A 21,796-nucleotide genomic window follows, 5' to 3' on the forward strand; every position below is an offset into this window, starting at 1 on the left:
AATGGTTAATAAAAAGAAATTTACAGTAAAGTATGTTTGCTAGTCGCCTTCGTCCACGACACCAAATTGGTAGTTGGACGTTAAGCCCCGCCTGAACTAGAAAGGAAATAAATATTTTTTCACTGAACTGTGACTGAAAAACTCCATGTTTACACAAATTCTATTTCTTTTCTTTCTCTCTCTCTCTCTCTTGCAATTCGGTTCACTGTTCTTCATCTGTCTTCTTCTTCTTCTTCTTCTTTTAATAGGTAAGCCACGGTTAACTGGAGATGATTATTGGCTTGTCTTTTCTCACGTTTATCAAATAATTAAGTGATTCTCTTAGTTTTATTTGAGATTTTTTTTTTTTGTCAAAGTGGTAACACTGTTTTCCGAGTTCAGGAAACAGCTGTTACTTAAAAGGATAGGCCAAAAATCTTGTTTTTCACTTTAAATAAGTAAAGTAAAGTAATTGCCTATTTTTTCAGGCCTGTACCTTACCATGTTGTAGCATGATCTCAAATTTGCTCACAGATACAAAGATTTCAAAATAAAGAAAGAAATAATGTTTGTACGATAAAATCATTTTAGAATCTTTCTCTGATTACAATCTCAGCGGTCGGCCTAAAACTGTCTGTTTTTAATAGACGGTTGTAGCCAATCAGAGGGGGGAAAAAAAATTAGAAATACCACTCGCAAATTGGATATCATTCTCTTAAAAATGCAACTGAACAAATACGAGTATTTTGCAACTAGCTCTGCTTTAAAGGCTGTAGCCAGTATTCCTAGGTTTATACCCAGATACATTTCGGATTGGCGCCCTAAAACCCTAGACTTGACCCATCTTCTGCTTTGGTCTCAATTCATAAGTTTACTAACCTAAATAAATCTGTATAACGGTAGTAATAATAAGTGACGCCACGATAGCCGAGCGGTTATAGGCTAGACCCGCAATGCTAAGATGTATTGTTGGTTTAATGGGTTTGATTCCCCTGATCTAGGCCTTGGATTTTATTTAATGGTTAATATAAGAACTTTACAGTAAAGCATGTTTGCTAGTCACCTCCGTCCACGACACCTAATCGGTAGTTAAGCGAAAAAATAGGCATTATTTTACTTATACTCATCTTAATCATTAATTTTGTAGTGACGTGTTTTATCTTTAATGAATTAATAGTTTTTAAAATAAAAAAAACTAATGCCTTTTTACGACTAAAACCTAAAAAACCTCCCCCTTCCCAACCAAAAAATTTGTGGGTGCCTCTGAGCCTAACACTTGGTTGCATTAGCACCAGTGACAGAGGATTGTCCAGTTTAGGCTACTATTACAGCACATTACGTATTCAAGGGACTGAACCACATTAGGCTGCCGTGGTCACACTCACTGCCAAAGGGCCTTAGGCCCTCTATATAGCCCTGACAAGAAAACGCTTTACTTTCCAAAGCTGCACTCATCTCACGTACTAGTTGGACCAAACGTTCAACCCCCTCAACCTTTCAACTCCAGGCCCATTTGCCTACCTAATCCACTTCTCATTCCAAGTAGCACATTACTTCTCGTCAAAATATTTTTTTTTCTTTTTTCTTATTTCAGAATATGGAACTTAGTAAATAATTGTAAACTAAGGAAAACAAATAATTGAAAAAAATTTGTTAACATTTTTCGTTCAAGGACTTTTCATTTTTTTTTGAAGGCGCCACAACGGCTGTCGTTACAGACAATACTGAACCATCACCTATCAGTGAGCTGTAAGAAGCTCCTATGCAAGAGAAAATCTAAGGGTCCAGCAGCTGGATTCGAACCCGTGACCTCCCTGTTGTAACTCCCAGTTTTCACTAATTATCCAGCTAATCCTTACCCTGTTTTGAAGCACTTTTAGCGATTCTCATAAAAAAAAAAAAAAGAGCAATAAATAAACCCTTTATTACCAAACTGTAGCCTGTTGAGATGAAGCGTCTGAATTAGGAAACCCTTGCAGACTACATAGTCACTGACAATGGGCCTCTTCTAGATAGGACTCCACCTTGACAAACGATTGACAAAGAATCTTTTCTCAAACGAACAGAATTGCATTACAGATTCAAAATGTTAAAGAAACTTTTAGATCAACGCCCCAAACTCAGTTTGAACCTAATAGTAGCTCTAATACGGATTTATGGATTTACAATGTACGTAACTGCCAAACTCACAAACCTCAATTGCATTCAATCCTTACAATCCAAAATCCAACAGTTTGAACGACAAACGACAACTATACGTCACCCTAATACTGGTAGCTCTAATATGGATTTATGGATTTACAATGTACGTAACTGCCAAACTCACAAACCTCAATTGCATTCAATCCTTACAATCCAAAATCCAACAGTTTGAACGACAAACGACAACTATACGTCACCCTAATACTGGTAGCTTTAATATGGATTTATGGATTTACAATGTACGGAACTGCCAAACTCACAAAAACTTCAATCGTATTCAATCCTTACAATCCAAAATCCAACAGTGTGAACAACAAACGACAACTATACGTCACTCTAATAGTAGCTCTAATATGGATTTATGGATTTACAATGTACGGAACTGCCAAACTCACAAAAACCTCAATCGCATTCAATCCTTAAAATCCAAAATCCAACCTAGCATATAGTCAATGCTCCCTTTTTACATCGCAAATCTCACCTTAAAAATTCCCTTCGTTACCCGCCAAACCCAAATTCCCTGACTTGAACTTACATTCCAAACTATCTCCTTCCCTTTACATCCACTTATCCAAGCTTTCTCAAACCCCAACTGTTTCCACATACCCTCCAAGACGTTTAAAGCACACGGCTATCTGAATGTCTAACGTCGGCTATACAGAACGGCGGATCATCCATATTTTTCATTTACTGTATTAGCTGTAGAGTTTTAAAAATGCTTAAATTTAAAAAAAAAAATGTCCGTTTAGTAATAAAAAATTAAAAATTTACCTTTTTTTATAAAAACACACTCACACATATGTTTAAAACAATATAAAACAACTAAAATTTATGTATATTTTATGGTATTGGTCAGTTACTAGACTGTACCTATCGAGGGACCACAGCTGTTGTAATAAAACCAAGTTATAAAACGGAAACATAACCCACAAGATTGTTTTCTTCAATGAAACTCACCACATGAGTTCAGCTCTTGAATGAATGCCCAACTTCGTTCACTATTTTTGATTTTTACTGTAGTTTTAAATAAATTGAAAATCAAATACTTCCTTCCGCTCGTTAATTAAATACTATTTAAGTCGTTTGCGTTTTATTGCTGCTGTGGAACAAGTTACTTGCCTTTTAGTTAGTTCCTATTCTCTTTGTCCAACATGGCTGTTTAAAGCGCAGAACTAAAATCTAATAAATTTCACTCTTAACCGTAATATTCAAGATTTTATTGAATGACTTTGATACTAACTTAACGAGAAATCATAAAAATACTCTAAAAAATGGTTAAAAACGGTACAATGTGAAAAATCAACCGGAGTCATCCCGATCTTATAAGATCTTACAATGAATGCCCGAAGTGTGATGTTTCTTGGGTAGCCAAGCAGGTTCATATACAGGGTGTCCCAAACTATACAGATAACGGCTTTTTCTCAAAAACTAAGATAGCTAGAAAAAAAAAAAACTAAAAAATACATGTCCCCTTAGTTTTTTGTTAGAAATCCAAATTTAATTTGTAAATTTTTTCCGGTGTTTCCAGAAGCGAGATATAGGCACCAACTTCATTTTTTTCAAATGGGGGGGGTGTGGTTTTTATTTAAGAAATAAATTCCTCAATTTTCTTTAAGAAAAATTTACTTGAACGGTTTTTTTCTGTGAGCGATATTTTACAAGTTATGAATGAAAACATGATTCTTATAAGAAATTTCAAAATGAGATTGTTTAACGGTTTTTTGATTGAATAAGAAGAAAAGTACTATTTTATTATAAATTTTACTCCTCATCAATATTATAGATCATGCTCGAACTGGCCTCCACCAATAAAGATGCATAGACATGCTCTTTCCTGCCAATTGTCACTTACTGCCAAAGAAATAGATTCGGCTTTAACCGAGTTACAGTCATCTATTATTCTCTGCTTTAGTTCATCTACAGATGCAATCGCCGGCTTGATTCTGATACACCTAGATTAACAAATGCTTTTTGATAAGCAGAAATAAGAAACGAAAGAAAAAAGTTATGAATAATCACCTTGTTTTTCGAGTATCCCCAAGGAAATAGTCCATAGGTGTCAAATCCGGTGAGAGAGGTGGCCACTGAATCGTCCCCCATGTTGATATAACATGCCCATCAAATTGCCTATCGAGAAATCTCTATACATGCCTGATGGTATCATATCGACACGGAGGGCGATTCTGCTATAGTGAAAAATACTGTTTGAATTTTTTTTCACTAATTTTTCACCCACAGGTATTTGATAAATGGTCGCATAATGCAATAAAAAATTGATATCGTAAAAATATCCAAAATTAATAGGTTTCGAACATCATATTTCCGGTTTCATACTTCTAATGGAATGCAAAATCAAAAAAGTTATCGTAAAATCTAGATCATTGAATAAAACTGAACGAGCACCATTTTATGTACTAGATAACTGTGCTTTTATTGGTGAGGGAGTGGCTTACGATGCCATACGTCATCACCTACAGACCGCCCACTTCACACATCCAGGTTACCAATGAGATTAGCCAATCGTTTCTGGTAATTATTTCTAGGAAAAATACTATTTACATTTTTTTTACTAATTTTTCCCCCATAGGTATTTGATAAATTATCGAATAATGCAATAAAAATTGATATTGTAAAAATATCCAAAATAAACATATTTTGAACATTATATTTCCGGTTTCATACTTCTAATGTAATGCAGAATCAAAAATGTTAACGCAATATTGTTCTGAACTAAAAGAAAGTAAAATCTAGATCTTTGGATGGAAACTAACGAGCACCATTTTATGTACTAGGTAACTGTGCTTTTATTGGTGAGAGAGTGGCTTACGATGCAATACGTCATCAGCTACAGACCGCCCACTTCACACATCCAGGTTACCAATGAGATTAGCCAATCGTTTCTGGTAATTATTTCTAGGAAAAATACTATTCACATTTTTTTTACTAATTTTTCCCCCATAGGTATTTGATAAATTATCGAATAATGCAATAAAAATTGATATTGTAAAAATATCCAAAATAAACATATTTTGAACATTATATTTCCGGTTTCATACTTCTAATGTAATGCAGAATCAAAAATGTTAACGCAATATTCTTCTGAACTAAAAGAAAGTAAAATCTAGATCTTTGGATGGAAACTAACGAGCACCATTTTATGTACTAGACATCTGTGCTTTTATTGGTGAGGGAGTGGCTTACGATGCCATACGTCATCACCTACAGACCGCCCACATCACACATCCAGGTTACCAATGAGATTAGCCAATCGTTTCTGGTAATTATTTCTAGGAAAAATACTATTCACATTTTTTTTACTAATTTTTCCCCCATAGGTATTTGATAAATTATCGAATAATGCAATAAAAATTGATATTGTAAAAATATCCAAAATAAACATATTTTGAACATTATATTTCTGGTTTCATACTTCTAATGTAATGCAGAATCAAAAATGTTAACGCAATATTCTTCTGAACTAAAAGAAAGTAAAATCTAGATCTTTGGATGGAAACTAACGAGCACCATTTTATGTACTAGACATCTGTGCTTTTATTGGTGAGGGAGTGGCTTACGATGCCATACGTCATCACCTACAGACCGCCCACATCACACATCCAGGTTACCAATGAGATTAGCCAATCGTTTCTGGTAATTATTTCTAGGAAAAATACTATTTACATTTTTTTTACTAATTTTTCCCCCATAGGTATTTGATAAATTATCGAATAATGCAATAAAAATTGATATTGTAAAAATATCCAATATAAACATATTTTGAACATTATATTTCCGGTTTCATACTTCTAATGTAATGCAGAATCAAAAATGTTAACGCAATATTGTTCTGAACTAAAAGAAAGTAAAATCTAGATCATTGGATGAAAACTAACGAGCACCATTTTATGTACTAGATAACTGTGCTTTTATTGGTGAGGGAGTGGCTTACGATGCCATACGTCATCACCTACAGACCGCCCACTTCACACATCCAGGTTACCAATGAGATTAGCCAATCGTTTCTGGTAATTATTTCTAGGAAAAATACTATTTACATTTTTTTTACTAATTTTTCCCCCATAGGTATTTGATAAATTATCGAATAATGCAATAAAAATTGATATTGTAAAAATATCCAAAATAAACATATTTTGGACATTATATTTCCGGTTTCATACTTCTAATGTAATGCAGAATCAAAAATGTTAACGCAATATTCTTCTGAACTAAAAGAAAGTAAAATCTAGATCATTGGATGAAAACTAACGAGCACCATTTTATGTACTAGATAACTGTGATTTTATTGGTGAGAGAGTGGCTTACGATGCCATACGTCATACGCCCACTTCACACATCCCGTTTGCCAATGAGATTACCCAATCGTTTCTGGTAATTATTTCTAGGAAAAATACTATTCACATTTTTTTTACTAATTTTTCCCCCATAGGTATTTGATAAATTATCGAATAATGCATTAAAAATTGATATTGTAAAAATATCCAAAATAAACATATTTTGAACATTATATTTCCGGTTTCATACTTCTAATGTAATGTAGAATCAAAAATGTTAACGCAATATTCTTCTGAACTAAAAGAAAGTAAAATCTAGATCTTTGGATGGAAACTAACGAGCACCATTTTATGTACTAGGTAACTGTGCTTTTATTGGTGAGGGAGTGGCTTACGATGCCATACGTCATACGCCCACTTCACACATCCCGTTTGCCAATGAGATTACCCAATCGTTTCTGGTAATTATTTCTAGGAAAAATACTATTTACATTTTTTTTACTAATTTTTCCCCCATAGGTATTTGATAAATTATCGAATAATGCAATAAAAATTGATATTGTAAAAATATCCAAAATAAACATATTTCGAACATTATATTTCCGGTTTCATACTTCTAATGTAATGCAGAATCAAAAATGTTAACGCAATATTCTTCTGAACTAAAAGAAAGTAAAATCTAGATCTTTGGATGGAAACTAACGAGCACCATTTTATGTACTAGATAACTGTGCTTTTATTGGTGAGGGAGTGGCTTACGATGCCATACGTCATCACCTACAGACCGCCCACTTCACACATCCAGGTTACCAATGAGATTAGCCAATCGTTTCTGGTAATTATTTCTAGGAAAAATACTATTTACATTTTTTTTACCAATTTTTCTCTCATTGGCTGGTAAGAGCATGTCTGTGCATCTTTAATGGTGGAGGCCAGTTCGTGCATGATCTGTAATATTAATGAGGAGTAAAATTTATAATAAAATAGTACTTTTCTTCTTATTCAATCAAAAAACCGTTATATTATCATTTTGAAATTTCTTATAAGAATCATGTTTTCATTCATAACTTGTAAAATATCGCTCACAGAAAAAAAACCGTTAAAGTAAATTTTTCTTAAAAAAAATTGAGGAATCTATTTCTTAAATAAAACCACACCTCTTATTTGAAAAAATGAAGTTGGTGCCTGTATCTCGCTTCTGGAAGCGCCGGAAAATTTGGATTTCTAACGAAAAACTAAGGGAACTCATATTTTTTAGTTTTTTTCTAGCTATCTTAGTTTCTGAGAAAAAGTCGCTTGGGACACCCTGTATATTAGAGAGCGATATCCCTTTAATAATAAGCTACTATCCCTCTTGACCTTTTCTAAGCTTGCCCTATTTAACAATGTCACTTCTTCACTTTAGAAACTCAATGCATTAATCTCTTATTTTTTCCTAAAAACTATTTACAAAGGGCTCGCTGAGTATTACAGTATTTTGGGGAGGATCAATTCCACAGTTTGCTTTGATCTGGGATCAATAGCTTTTGCATCAATATTTTTTTGGGGGAAAGTATATTTGCAAGTATCTTTAAGTATGTTTAAAGATCTTATCTATAAGTGCTCAAATCTAAGATTCTTTTTTTTGCTGTACTTCAAGGCACGTCAAAAACTAAAGTCATTGGCGCCCGGAGCTTTATTCAGTGCACAGCTGGCCTCCCGGACAGTGTTGACTCGTTGCTGACAACGCTGTCCATCACTAGAAATGAGAGCTGTAAGAAGCACCTAGGAAGAGAAAAAAAAATCTAAGGGCCAGCAGCTGGATTCGAACCCAGGATCTTCGCGTGGGTATCCTGTACGCTATTCTCCCCGAGCTCTTCCCTTTCTTAAGAGAGAGTATTGTGATTGTGCAGATTTTTTTTTTTTTGACCGGAAGTATCCTTTTTGAAGTTCCAAGAGTTCGAATTTTTTTTTTTTACAAATGAATCTGTGCGCATGTTTTTGTATTTTTACTATTTGAAGGAAATTTGGTTTCTTTTCTGAAAACGCTTGAACAATTTCCATGGAAAACCCGGTTACCATCACTTTGACACAATTCGTTGTTTACGCGTGTCCAATAAATAAAAGAAAAGCTATACCATTTAGTATTTTTTTTTTTTTTAAGAAATATCAAGTTCGCTTTTATCTCTTTTCTACTAAAATGTACAGCTTTCCTTCTGACAATGGAGCACAGATCTATTGAACAGATTAATAAAGCGAAATTGTGGCGTCAGTCTATGAAATAGTTTTGGCGGCAAAGAATCCAGACTCCTAACACCACATTTCTTCGTACAGTGCCTTTTAAAGCGCTCATGTTCTTCTGTAATCTTGAAAGACAAGAATATAGTAACAACAATTACAAATAAAATATCTAAACTTCCTCTTCAGAAGGTTAAGTCTTGGCTTCATTTGATTCCTGTGTCATACAGGATGAAAAAGTCCTCAGAAAGAAATTCAAATGCTAAGTTTACAATCTACTACTCAAATTACCTAAGTTCCCGTAATCCAAAAAGGTTGTGTTTCAAACACTCAGAACAAACAATTGGATTAGTTGAAGTAGTGGAAAAACTCTTGGCGAACAAGGGCGCCACGGTAGCCGAGCGGTTATAGGCTAGACCCGCAATGCTAAGATGTATTGTTTGTTTAGTCGTTTAGTAGGTTCGATTCCCTCGGTCTAGGCCTTGGATTTTATTTAATGGTTAATAAGAGAAATTTATAGTAACATAGTATAGTATGTTAGGAGGTTATAGGCTAGACCTGCAATGCTAAGATGTATTGTTGGTTTAGTGGGTTCGATTCTCGGTGTAGGCCTTGGATTTTATTTAATGGTTGACATGAGAAATTTATAGATAAGTACAATATGTTGGCTAAGTTGCCTGCGCCTAATTAGGTAGTTGGACATAGAGCCCTCCAGAACATAATAGGCATTGCTTTACTTTTTCCTAAATGAAATTCCTTACTTAAAACACGTTTCTTCAGTTAAACCTCCTTTGACGCATGTTATTGCTATTACAGCATCAAGATATTTTAATTTAGCAACGCCATCTCTGAGCACGGTCGAGGAATACTTCTATTACTGATTTTTGTCTCTATTAAACTTATATTTTTCACCAATAAACATCAATTTTAATCAGAATTTAACTTAAAAAAAAAAAAAAATGAATAAAGCTTTTTTGTCACTCAAATATTTAAATTAATATAATCAATTCAAATACAATATGTACAGCGAGTCGTTAATTTTCTATCTGTACATATATGAACATACATGCATCATATAATGGATCTAGAATTAATGCATATTAACCCTTTTGGCCCTTGGGGGCTATTTACAGTGTTTGGTGATTGGATTGAATTCTTACCAATCACATTCCATCATAATTGGACTTAATTAGAATATTTATTAGTGCCTTAGGCGTCCAATTCTTATAATTGTTATTAATTTATGAAAACTGGCATGATTGTTAATGAGCGGCCATGTTTTTATATATACATATATTGTATAAAGTTTTACATACTACAACATACTTATAGTCTTTACGAAATATTTCATTATAAAGGCTAGTTTGTTATTTAAAAAAAAAGAATATTTGTTCAAATATTTTGAACTCATGATAGAAATTAGCGGTAAACAAAGAAAAGAACATATTATGTATGAATTTTGGTTAATTTTCTCTTTCTTCTGTTAAACTTAATTAAAATTACAATTTGTAGTAAATAGGCAAGCATGTAGAGTGTAATAATGCAAGTGTAACATTACATGTTACAGTGTACAGTTAATTAGATACATCTAGTTCTATAGTAACATACGTACTCTTTCACTGGCATCAATGTGTTAGTGTGTAAAATCAGAAAGAACTGACTATAAAGTCAGTGTGTTAGTGAGAGCGCGTTAGAATGTGGCCGTACTGTGTAACCTGCTGTGACGAATCAACAGACACCTGGTCCTTTCGCAGAAATTCCTCTTAACTTCACACTCACATATATCGGTCTGTATTATCTAGTTACATCCAAACAATATATAAATAGCTTTTAAAATAACTGAACAAAAAAAAAAAAAAAGACAAGGAAGGTGTAAGCATTGTTTTTCGAAGTAGAAGCAATTTGTGCTTTTATTTGCGTCAAGAATTTGAAAAATTGTGAGATGTGTTTTCCATCTGAAACAATACAGATTACAATACAGCCTTTCAAATCACAGATTATGTTCATCTAGGACATATTTATTCACGAACAATATGAGTGCCACGATAGCCGAGCGGTTAAGAGACTAGACCCGCAATGCTAAGATGTATTGCTGGTTTAGTGGGTTCGATTCCCAGTCTCTATGCCTTGGATTTTATTTAATGGTTAATTTGAGAGAATTTACAATAAAGTTTGCTAGTTCGCCTTCTTCCAACACCTAATTTAGGATGAATAAAGAGCCCACCTGAAAAAATAGGCAATTACTTTACTTTGCTTTCATTTACAACCTCTTTTCAGCGATGACCCCGAAATGAAGAGCTACCATGCTTTAGTCACTGTTTTTAATCGCTTTTTATCTTGTTGAGCTTGCTTGGGAGTTACATCGAGATATATCCTTGGCTTGACACAGGAAGGTTTTACTTTTACGTACATAGCCTGATAACCCTTGGTTTTCGACCAATAAGTATCATCCAACTTTCTTCGCGGCATAATCATACATTTTGGCCAAACTTTTTTTTGTATGTTTGTCGGGATATCAGGCCAGTTTGAGGAATATAGCTGCAGGATATATCCTGCAAATGAAGAAGTGATTTTTCCAGCAATACTCTATCTAGAAACTCTATTCGAAACCATCTTATTAATTGGAAATTATCTAAAAATGGACAACAGATAGCGTGGATCTCAGTCAAATTTTTATGTTATATTCTTAGGCCATTAACAATACATAATAAGACATTGACGCCAAGTCAATACAATATTACAATTATCGTAAATTTTTTTACAACGGTTTTTTTTATATTTATTTTTTTGAAGTATAAAGAAAAAAAAAAGAAGTTTTTAAATTTATTAGTTTGTATAAAGCAATTTATACTTTATTATTCAAGGTTACCTGCATTCAACGTGCAATAAAATAAATTATTAGATATTTAGATTAACTTAGATTTATATTTACTTGTTTGTCACTCCAAGAAAAAATGAAGTAAATTGAATAAACTTTATATTTAACTATTTCTTATTTAAAAAAATTAATTAGGTAAATGCCTATTTATGATAATTATTTTAATAAAATCTTAATTTCTTAATTTTGATAAATCGTTGATAAGTTGGTCCCGTGGTTTTGAGTTCTAATGTCCATGGGACGTAATGCCCGCCTGAAAAAATAGACTTTTTTTTCTCACATTTATAAGTAAAACGCACAAATATAGATTTGTGACTCCATGAAGGTACCTAGAATGTGAAGAAGCACAAGAAAGAAAGAGATAAACGGAGAAAGAGGGAGAGAGAAAACCCCCCCCCCAAAAAAAAACTGGAAGGTTAACTAGACAAGAAAGCCGTGACTGACATGCGGACGGACTGAATGCAAGGTATGACACCACACGGTGATGCTATCTGCTGCAGAGCCATGGAGTCGTGTGCAAGCAACTGGCCACGACTGGGGCACATCATTAACTGTAATTGATTAGTTTCACACTTGCCAATAGATGTCGCCACATACTCTGTTCAGCCATTCCACACTTGCTTTCCATATTTTTGTACCAAAAAAGAAAAAAGAAGGTGTCATTTTGAATGGATCGATTATGGAGATCGATAATTTTCTTCTTCTTTATTTATTTATTTTCTTTTAAAAGAAAATCCAACACTATGATAGTTTTAATTAATGTTTTATCTTTGCGAATGACGAATATTTGTTTTAGTTATTACTTAAAATTCTGAATACACCATATTACATTTCTAACCTTACCATACACACTGACCTTCTTATTCCTTTTGTGACTGACCTAATGAAGTATCGCTACCACAAATTCCTCAGCCTCCTAGCTCTCTCCATCCTAATCCTCTTGTCCAACAACTCTCCTCTCCTCACCTTCCAGACAATCCTCCTCGTCGACTAAAGTGGAAGTGGCCTACAGATCTATTGCTGTGATTAAGTCATTGTGAAAGAGTTTCGCCAGTGGGTGATTGCTCTTATCATGACATTACAAGTGAACTTAACCAGTTTCATCAAATTTACTTGATGCAACATTTGTTGCAGTTGTAAATATGGCTAATAAAGTGAAAAAAAGAAAAGAAAAAAGTTATTACTTTAGAGATCTTGGCAAACCTGTGGACAAGAACACCTTATACTGGCTATTTTAGCTCACTTACATGTACTGAAGGACACTGCGGTTTCAACTAACACTCTGTAATAAACGATTTAAGCAACGGGGAGTCAAGTTCCCATCTCTAATTCCTCGCGTCGACTCCCCCCCCTCTAGCAAACTGCTCCCAGGAGTGGGCTAACAGAGGCGATAGAGAACTGGCCAGGATTAAGATAACCCTCAATCTTACACCTTCCTATCTTGCTCCCTATCTTGGGCAAAGAGTCATCCTCAAAACATCTGGGAGAGAGAAAATTTTTTTTTTTTTTTGGAGGGTGAAAGAAAAGGCCAACTACACCCAGTAGTTTCTTAGCCCAATACAAGGCATCATGCGATCTACGGTTGAAGGATGGTTGTTTGCAGGACAGAGAGGGAAGACTTTGTAGAAAAAAGGGAGCAGAGACACTCCGAAGGAGAAAGTAGCCTTTTCCAGGTAAGGTGATCTTTCAAAAGTGCATTTGATCTCCCAGATCTTAAGTGCCGACTCGAAGACGGTTCCCCCATCTTCTAGCTTAACTTGTTTTATATCACGAGAGCAGGTTGGATCCCTTTTTTTATCTGGAAGAATCATCTTCAAAACAACTGGGGAAGAATTGGGAGCAACGCTTCATCCTACTTAAGAATCCTCTAGAACAGTTTTCTTCAGAATATTTAGAGATGGCAATCAGTGGAAAGCCGGTTTGATTCCGGAGGAGTTCCAGAGAGGAATCATCTTCAGAACATCTGGGGAAGAATTGGGAGCAGCACTTTAACCTACTTGGAATAATCCAGAATGGTTTTCTGCAGAATATTTAGAGATGGCAATCGGTGGAAGGCCGGTTTGATTCCGGAGGAGTTCCAGAGAGGAATCATCTTCAGAACATCTGGGGAAGAATTGGAAGCAACGCTTTAACCTACTAAGAATCCTCTAGAACAGCTTTCTGCAGAATATTTAGAGATGGCAATCAGTGGAAGGCCAGTTTGATTCCGGAGGAATTCCAGGGAGTATTTGGCTCTTGTATCCCTCTCCTCGTACTTCCCCAGAGTACCTGCTCTGGGTTGGATCATCACCAAGGCTGCCACAGGACCAGTCTGTGAACAACAATACATCTAATTAAAGATTACATTGAAAAATAACTTTAAAAAAGTAAAAATTAATACTATATTATTTGGAAAATATTTAAAAAAAGATAAATATAAACATTTTAAGGCTTGGCCCAAGTAACGATGATATCACGCCTTAATACTTGCATAGTTGTGGACGTGTTTCTGGGAGTCTGCAGAGCACCAGGTTATCGCCATGATTGTAGACTTCTTTTCAGAGCTTCAGGCGAGATTCTTCTCCGTTACACATGCCAAACAGAGTTCACCTATCTAATGCAACTTCTACTTGCAGAAATTATTATTTATTTTTTTATACATACATAAAAAAAAGTATATATATCTATGCACTTTTATATTACTGAGCTAATGTATTATATATGCACAAAATCTTCTCTTTTTTTTATCCTTACATTACAATCCATGGGTGAACCAGAATCCGAGCTCACTAGAAGATCAAAACACTGAGTGATTATTGGCGAATTTAAAACATTTTAGGAACTCGTTATAAGAACGCAGATCCTATTTCGGTCAATTACAGAACTGACAGATCACAGTATTATCTTTTATACGTATCTATTTACAAATGAAAAACAAAACCATAAACAACTGTTACAAACAATATACCTGCGAATCATTGCTGCTAAAGCTATTGTCTGTGTCTATTACTTTTCGAGCGTTCCATTTGTGTCTATTTCAATTGGGAGCTGCTCTAGGTGATCATAGACACAAAAAAAATCAAAAGGACAAGTATTTGGTGACTTTGAAGATCTAAAAAGGTACAAAATTTATTTTAAAAAAATTAACATCTATGTAATTATAGATTTTTATGTACATTGTAGCATATGTAGATATATAGCTAATCTTGAACAAGAGAATTCAGGAAAGGTGAAATGATAGACGCATTAAAATAAACGATTACGGACCCCAACAGGCAGACACAGGTGTGGGAAGAATGCCTTTAACCTTCGGAATACTATAATTGACTTGCGCAACACTTACAATTCTTAATTGTAGATAGATGATGACGTCATATGGCAATTATGCTTCATTAATAACTAAAAGTTGTTTAAGCAGTGTTACAAACTTTTTTTTTTTAATAATTAGACAGCCATAAAGTCTTGGACATAAAAAGTTATTGCAACATATTTATGAACTTAAAGGAAGACATAGATTTGAGCATGTTTGAACATGTAAATTGTCTAGTGGATTGTAATGTTAAAAAAAAAAGTCAAGTAATGCCTATTTTTTTCAGGGCGGGCTTTACGTCCAACTATCGACTAGGATTGAAGAACTCAAGAACAGAAGTTGAGAGAGTTGCAGCACAGTTTAGGCACTGACATTGATAAGCTCAAATAAAAAGAGCAAAAAAAGGTATTGTAGTCTATGTAACAAGGTATACATCTTTAATTGAAGAATGCAGCAAAAACATTGCAAAAAGAATGATATAGTCAGTTAGGAAAGAAAGAAATACCATTCCAGCCAATCGCCCGAGGTAGCAGTTACAATCCATTCTGCAGCAGAAAGCGAAAAAAACTTCTACAGCCCCGTTAATGGTTGTGCCAGCGTGATCCACCCTAACGGTGCCCAGTTATTTACCCCAGCACTGGACTTGTCTCTGGAGGCAGTGCCTTCGGGCGCCCTCACGAACCAAACTAAGAGAAAACGTCACGAGTATGCTAATATATCGCTAAGGATACAGACGGCTGTGTATTTGATGAAGAGTATCAGCCATTGCTACTGGGGCTACTGCTATTTTGAAAAAAATAAATAATAATTAAAACTGACCGGCAGGACAGTTGTATAAGGATTGGTCGTCAAAAAGTGCACGAAAAAGCGTAACGGTGAAAAACACCCAACTTTGAAATTGTTTTTCTTTTTTTCTATAAAAGATAAAATTCCCAAATTTCCTTTAAAATATAAGTCAAATCCTCCTTTATGACTGTAATTTTTTTTTTGCAATAACATAGATTAAATAGATTTTGAGAAATACGGGTCTGAAAATGGGAAAAAACGGCATTTTCAGAAAATGTTCTTCTTCTTCTTCTTCTTGTTACCTTTTTTTGTAAACAACGTAGCGCTTAAACGCGTGAACCGATTTTCATGAATGAGGTGTCATTCGATTCGGAATTTTATGTAGATGTGCCTTTTGTGGATCACTACGCTCTACATTGTATGGGAAAGGAGTTAGCCCCATATATGTGAAGCCCCATCCAAAATTACTAATAACTCAGTAAAACTTTACCCGATTGTGATGAAATTTGGCAGGGTGAAAGGGTTAGGGCTCCCCTACGTAACAATAAAGCGACGTTCTGCTCTTACACCTACTAAGGGGAAGTTTTGCAATCATTTAAAATTATCGTTTCGTGAACCTATTTTCTTCAATGAAGTGTTATTTGGTTCAAAAAGTGATGTAGATTTGCATTTGCATCGCTGTGTATCTTTAGTAGAGGAGTTTGCCCCAAGCAGGTCAGGTTTATAAATTATTTTTACAATTAATTAGTTTTGGTTCTTGTTCCCAACGTATCGTAATCGTACAGATTTTCGATTCCGTGATCACCACTGAAAAAGCTCGGCTCAAATTAATCAATGTTCCCTGTTCATGTTTCAAAGTATTAATTTGTCAACAAAATATTTTTAAGTTATTTATTTTTTATTTTTTTCTTTTCTAAAACTAATATTTCACTTTAAAACGACATAAATGCTACACAGGTCGCAAAATTATGATCAGGGCAAGTATGTGACTCATAATTCTGACGCAGTAAATAACGTGCTAATGTAACATGGCAGAAAGTTGGCCAACGGAAGTTCTTGATAGGCTATCCGCCCCCTCCCCATCCCACACACAAAACTGTGTTATAGAAATTAATGTGCAATAACCACCATGGGGCTAGGTCCTAGGGATTGTGCTAAAGTAGAAGAAAGGGAAGAAAAGAGCCGTTCTACTAGTCGTGGAAAATGCTTTTAGTAATTGTTATTTAAAGGTAATAATGTTTAGTAATAAATGGCCTGAGCTCCCTGTTATAGCTTCCATGTTCCCGCCCGTTTTACCGCCAGTCCAACCACCCCTGCGGAAGGCGGCGGCAAACCACCTACTGCTGGCTGCAATGATTACGGATGGGGTGCAAAGCCAATGTTGTACTACCAAATAGACTGTTTGTTAGACTATGAATTGATCTACGTGTTGGTTATATAGTTAAAAAAGAAAAACTAGTCAACTAAAACAAATAGCAAAGAGCTTCCGTTTCGCTAACAAATTTGGAAAAAAATACCTTGAATTAGAAAATGCTATTTCAGAAATTAAATACCACAAAGCAAAACTGAAGTCTTCTACGCATGAGCAACAAAAGAGTATAGAAATTATGCTGGATATATCCCTGATTTAATAAGTCAAAGCAAGCATGTTTCGCTTTGAGAATAATCGATTTGGTGTAGAGATTTTGATTTCAATTATATTTCAGACGAAAAATCCTACCTCCCATCATCTTGAACCAACTGTGGACAAAGTACGCTACCTTTAGACTGTACCTAGACAAACGGTTGACATGGAATCCCCCAGACTAGACTGGAAAAGACAAGAAACTAACCAACGCTACAAAACTTCTCGCCAGACTACTTGACAAACGATCGAAACTTAACTTACAAAACAAAAGACTCATAGCATTGGGGATCGATTAAACGTTCCGAATTCTTTACGCATCCATACTTTACAATGAAAAATTCTACGAAAACTTCTTAACGCTCCATTCTATATTTCTAATCTCACCATTCATAATGACCTCAACATCCCTTTCATTAACGGACCTTACTAAAACTCGTTTCTTAAAATTTCATTCCTTTACAAGCAGCTCATCCTAATCCTTTAATTGAACACTTATCTTCTTCCACATTACACAGGTAATCCTCCAAGGAGATTGAAGAGAAGATGGCCCCGCGATCTACTCTCCTCATAACAGTATAATGATCTGTTCACGTTAATGGAGTGTCGCCACTGGGTGCCTTCTCCAATCTTTATCCAAGACATTATATAACATCACAAAATTAAGCAAAATTAAATCATAAAAATATCATAGAAACGTTTTTATGGAAGTTTTAGAATCCCACTCCATCTAAACAAATATAATAATCCTAAAGAAGAACTTTGTAAATTAATTAATAATTTTGAAGAGAAAAATATGTACGCAATTTTTAATTATTTAAAAAAAGAACTAAGATCTTACAGTTTACAAAGTTTATAAAGTGAACATGAACTTGGAACTCCTTTGTAACAGATACATTGTATCTCTTTACAAATAAAGATAATAATAATAAAATAACACACTCGGAATAACAAATTTCACGAAATACAATCATTTTTAAGAAGTGGTACAATTTAGTACGATGTACTACGAAGTGGTACGCGAGCCCAAAAAAGGTACGCTGGTACAGTATGTCAATTCTTAAAACGATTGGAAATATTCTTGCATTTTTAAAAGAAATTTGTTCTTAAATTGTCTAAAACTTATTCTCTTAAAAGTTTATTTTAAATTTCAAATTGATTCAAGATTTAGAATACCAGAAGCAAAAAAGAAAAGCTTCTAAAACAAAACAAAATCTCCTAAAATATCTTATATTATTAGCTTAAGATTTAGAAACGATAAAATACTTTTAGCTGAAGATAAGTTTAAGAAAAAGTGGTATAATAAAACGTTTTAATTAAAACATCAGAGAAACTATCAAAACTAAGATATTTTTTTTTATTTTTTTTTATATTAGTTCATTTCTTCAAGATATGCAAATGTTGAACCTTTTACTTCTGATGTATCTTTTTCAATCAAGAAACTAAAAAAGAAAAAAACACTCCTGAGTGTTTTGCATAAATTAGCTCCTGATTTTTCAGATTAATCTATCCGTTGTGCTCGTTAAATGTTTGAATTACATTCCCAACTAAAGATAATCAGAAGAATTATGAGATTTGAATTGAACATCCATTTTATTAAAGAAATAATATAGATACAATCATCTGGAGATCTTTTTTAACTTACTTGCAAATAAGCATTTTTTTTGTTTTTACTTCACATCTGTTTATAGTTTGGCCAATCAGATCAGCCGTATATGTTACCATTAGCAACAGAATATGAGAGGTCAAGATGCCCTCCAATAGTGCATCATCTCTTATGCTTTAGTTCACTTTTGAAAAGTTCAACACTGATAATCTTGCTTGTTGAGTGGTGGAGCAGATTCGAAAGGCTCCTCAAGTGTGTCTAGCTACGAATGGCTAGAATGTTGTACGCCGCGCCGTGTACTACAGTAGCTGAGCGGTACCATTAGCCTCTTGCGCATGCGGGGAACGTCATTAGGCCACCCAGTCCCTGTCTAGTGCCCATCATGTAATTAAATTGATATTAGACAGAGTGCCAGGTAGCTGTCTGTAACTCCGTCTGTGTTTGTTTTAGTCATACATCTTACCATGCCGACTTCATCCGTATTATTTCAACTTCTTTAGATTCAAAGTAGCTATTATAAGAAGGACTTTGTGCATTAAGATTTTTTTACTTTTTTCTACTTAGGTATTTATCACTTATCAATTGTGCGCTTATTTCTCCTGGAATAAATAACACACTATTTATCACAATAAAATAATAAATACTCACTCGAATTGTATTTTTGACGACAGTTTTCGTTATTCTAAACAGAAATTTTCTCCAGCTGTAAAAATTTTTAAAACCAAATTAATTCTCATGGGACATTTTCCAGATCATCAAACTACAACCACATCACTGAAATAACACTTTACTTGGTGATCCTCAGTTCGAATTCTGCATATTGTCACATCTTATTTATCTTTGATTTTATCCATCCTGGTACGCTAGTCAGTATCCTTGATTGCGGGCTCTCAGTTTGTTATTGAGCATTTCTACTTTAGCCATCTTAGTACGCATGTGCATTGTATCCCTGACCGGTTTCAGACTTTTCAACCTTTTTGTTAAAATTATTAAAATCACAAATCAATATTTAACGTAACAATAATTAAATCTTCCAATACAAAAGAAAAACAAGTATGTATACTACCAAAAACCAAAGTTATGGAATAAATTCGCTGTTATAAATACTACCAATGTTCCCATCATGCACTACACTTGCTTGAGTGAACGAGAAAGGTTACACAGTGTTTACATGTGTTGTTCAAAATGTTAATTAATAATAAAAACTTCTTTTTTTTAAACAATAAAATACAAAATTAATGAAACCTAGCAATATTTTAAGGGATATGCACGATTAGTTCTTGTGTAATGTTTTAGAATAGTAAATTTGGAGTAGCATTTTATACGGGTGGGGCGCACGAATTTATTCCATAACTTTGGTAGTATACTTGTTTCTCTTTTGTATTGGAAGATTTAATTATTGTTACGTTAAATATTGATTAATTTGTGATTTTAATCATCTAACAAATTGGTTAAAAGTCTGAATCCGGATCAGGGATACAATGCACATGTGTACTAAGGTGGCTAAAGTCTAAGACGTTTTTGGAAAAAACATAAAACCCACAATTTCAGTACTATTTATTTGTTAAGGAAAATAGTAAATTTTGTGCTACCGGCCCTTGTCTACAACACCTAATTGAACGTTAAGCCCCGCCTGAAAAAGTTGTCAATTACTTTTTTTTTGTATAGCATTGCAGCGAACTTAGACTAATCATTGTCTGGAACTTCCACAGTATAATTATACGTTCCAAACTATTTACTTCTTAGAATAAGAAAAAAAAAAATTAATAACAATTAATCAAATTGTAGTTTTGTTTGCTTTTTATCTCTATCAATAAAACTTGTTCATTAAAAGGGGCACTTATGACAATTCGCCTCCACCATTTTGCACTCTATATCAACAAAAACTAGTTTAAAAAAATTATTTCAATTATACAATAAAGTGTTTATTTACTTTCTTACTTTGACATTAAATACAATTATGATAACATAATTTAGTTTAATTTTTTCTGTCATTATTGCAAACCATATTATAGTTCAAGTAGTAATATATATATATATGTATAAAGATAATCGATATGTCCATTAGTCAGTTCGCCAGCTGGGTATATGGGGACTGGTTGTTTACAGTTAGGACTGATATTAGTGAAAGAAATATGTTTGTTATATTAGTTAGGATAAACTGTGTTTGATAACAACTCTTATGTTCATAGTATTACTATTTCAAGAGAACATTAACTACAGTAACAAAAATATTGTTAACAGAGTAACTATATAGTATATCGTAAGTAGTTTGCTAATTTCATTTTCTAGTTTGAATAATTTAAATGATTGTTAAACAAAACTGTTTTCTCTTTGTTCATTTTGTCCATGGTGAGTTGTCCAGTTGCGTGAATATGGATTACATCAAAATAAATATGGAACTAATTTTATTAAATGGTTGTTACAAAAATAAACAAAATTAGGGTGATTGTGTTATATAAGAGGGCGTTAATATATTTTCTAATTTGTAATAGTTCTATTGAACGAAACTATTTCCGCTAATTCACTGGGGAAATAAAAGAAACTTTTTAGCATTCAAATGCCTTAATCTGAATTACTAATTTTTCAGGCAAGCTTTAAAGTCCAACTACCAAATTAGGTGTCATGGACGGAGGCGACTAGCAAACATACTTTACTGTAAATTTCTTATAATAAACATTAAATAAAATCCAAGGCCTAAGACCGGGAATCGAACTCAGTACCAAACAATGCACTTCAGCTGTACAGGTCTCGCCTCTAACCGCTCGGCTATCGTGGTGCCTAATAATACGAGGGTCGTTTGAAAAGTCCGTGCAAAGTCAGAGAGATAGCACTACTGGCGCGTATCGAGGTTATGTTTAGTTAGTAGCATCTCTTGGAAGAACACTCACCAAGTTTCAGCCAGATCGGTCTATTTCTTTGT

At 34.0% G+C, this 21,796-nt stretch overlaps 1 long non-coding RNA gene across 1 annotated transcript; it reads right to left on the reverse strand.

Moving 5' to 3' along the window:
• Positions 1–8,592: 8,592 nt before the first annotated feature.
• LOC141446092 (uncharacterized) lies at positions 8,593–17,976 on the reverse strand. The gene is made up of 2 exons (XR_012453479.1): positions 12,816–17,976; positions 8,593–12,714 (listed from the first exon to the last, which is right to left on the reverse strand). It is a non-coding gene; the product is annotated as an uncharacterized lncRNA (long non-coding RNA).
• Positions 17,977–21,796: the final 3,820 nt, after the last annotated feature.

Source organism: Rhodnius prolixus, unplaced genomic scaffold (genome assembly GCF_049639745.1).
Source record: "Rhodnius prolixus isolate KJV_2025 unplaced genomic scaffold, Rpr scaffold_1, whole genome shotgun sequence".
Classification (NCBI taxonomy): domain Eukaryota; kingdom Metazoa; phylum Arthropoda; class Insecta; order Hemiptera; family Reduviidae; genus Rhodnius; species Rhodnius prolixus.